The sequence below is a fragment of the Penaeus monodon genome, chromosome 11 (genome assembly GCF_015228065.2).
Source record: "Penaeus monodon isolate SGIC_2016 chromosome 11, NSTDA_Pmon_1, whole genome shotgun sequence".
Lineage (NCBI taxonomy): Eukaryota > Metazoa > Arthropoda > Malacostraca > Decapoda > Penaeidae > Penaeus > Penaeus monodon.
The window spans coordinates 46,258,660-46,261,159 of NC_051396.1; positions in this window are offsets into that span (position 1 = coordinate 46,258,660).

The window sequence follows — 2,500 nt, forward strand, 5'->3', positions numbered from 1 at the left end:
ACACTCCTCACAGGCAAAACCAGCGTGCATTTGTCACTTGAAGAGGAGATCCCGAGCCGACGTAAATATACGAGGTGAAGAGAATAGACAGAGACGCGATTCTATAGAAACTTCAAGACAAAGGGAAGGTTACGTTGCTTCGTACTGTGTGTGGCTTTTATTTTTATTTTTTGTCTTTTGTTCATTATTGTTTATGGTTTTGTTCTGTTTTTTTTTTGTATTGTCTTTTGTTTTCCTTTTCTATCTATCTATCTATCTTTCTTTGGTTTTGTGTTTTTGTCTTCTTTTTATCACTTGTTCGTTCGTCTTTGGTTGTGTCGTTTTGTTTTCCTTCTATACCTATCTTGTTCTCTCTTTCTCTCTTTGTTTTTGTTTTTCTATCTTTCTTTTTTTCTTCCCTAGTTCCTTCTTTCTATTTTTCTCTCTTTTATTTTTGTTTATTTATCTTCCTTTTCTTGATTTCTCTTTCTTTCTTTGATTTTGTCTTTTTCTCTTCCTTTCCTCCTCCTTTTCTATCTTTCTCTCTCCCTCTTTCTTTTCATGCTTTCTAGTCATCTTCCCTTTCTTCCTTTTTTATATTATCTCCTGTTCAATTAATTTCTCTCTTTCTATTTCTCTTCTTTCATTCTTTATCCACAATTCTCTCTTTCTCTCTTTCTGTCTCTCTTTTCCCTCTTTCCCCTTTCTCTCTTCCCCTTTTGCCTCTTTTTTTTGGTACGAAAAAGAAACAACAAACATAATATAAAAATAAGAATACACAAATATACTAAAGAATAAATAAAATGATGAAGAATAAATAAAATAAGAATAAATAAAAAAATACATAGATAAAATGATAACGAATAAAGGAATAAAAGAATAAATAAAATGATAAATAATAAAGGAAATAATGAGGAATAAATAAAACGATAAAGGCAATAATAAAGAATAAATAGAATAATAAGGAATAAATAAAATAATAAAGAATTAATAAAATGATAAAAATAGATGAAATAAAATAAAAAAAAAATAATAAAACATAATCCATAAAGAAAATAATAAAGAATAAACAAAAAATAAAATGATAAATAGAATAAAATAAAATAATATAATAAAGAAAGAATAAAAACAATAAAACGATAAATAAAATAAAATAAAATAAGAAAACAAAACGATAATAAAGATAATAAACAAAACAGAGAGAGAAAAAACAATAAACAAAACAGCAAAACAACAACAACTTCGCTCGCACGCACGCCCGCACGCACGCACGCACGCATAAAAGTACACGCATTTCCGTAACAGACAGACGCGCTCGCAATAACCGCAAGCATAACACCTGTGATATACAATAACACCTACGGGAGCACGCGATTCCATTTTCTTGTTTAGAGAAAAAGAGATAGGGAAAAAAAAAGGAAAGGAAAGAAAAGGAAAAAAAGGATAGAAAAAAAACTGGGGGTATGAACACACTCTATGGTCTCGCACTCTTCGTGGTGCTGCTGTGATGGGCAGTATGGGGACTTATATTACTGGAGGTGTGTGTGCGTGTGTGTGTGTGTGTGTGTGTGTGTGTGTGTGTGTGTGTGTGTGTGTGTGTGCGTGTGTGTGTGTGTGTGTGTGTGTGTGCGTGTGTGTGTGTGTGTGTGCGTGTGTGTGTGTGTGTGTGTGTGTGTGTGTGTGTGTGTGTGTGTGTGTGTGTATTTGTGTGTGTATGAATGTGTATGTATATAAACATATATATATATATATATATATATATATATATATATATATATATATATATATATATATATATATATATATATATATATATATATGCACACACATAAACAAACAGACAAACACACACACACGCACAAAAAAAAACAGACAAACACATACTACACACTTTGTACATTTAAACACACACATACACACACACATCTTTCCCAAACGTTTCGAATCCTTAAAACGTTTGTAAGGCCAATCCCCCGCCCCCCTCCCCACGTCCTCCAGCCGTAGGCCTAATGCAAATGGTCGTTCAGCCAGCACGAGGTTTACACTTATTTTCCCCCGAAATTCAGGAAAACGTCTTAACATGATTTGTATTTTCATTTATTTTTTTTAAATCTATTTTGATATTGTTATTATTATCATTATTATTATTATTATTATTATATTATTATTATTATTATTATTATTATTATTATTATTATTATTATTATTATCATTATTATTATTATTATTATTATCATTATTACTATTATTATTTTATTTATTTATTTTCATTTTTTTTCTCTGTTTTACAAAGAACGTATAAGGATTACTTTTTTCCAAAAATATGGATGCGATGATCTCATCCATTTCCCTTTCACTCTGATATATATATATGTATATATATATATATATATATATATATATATATATATATATATATATATATATATATATATATATATATAACACACACACACACACACACACACACACACATATATATGTATATATGATGAGAGAGAATAGCACTTGAAGAAAAAAA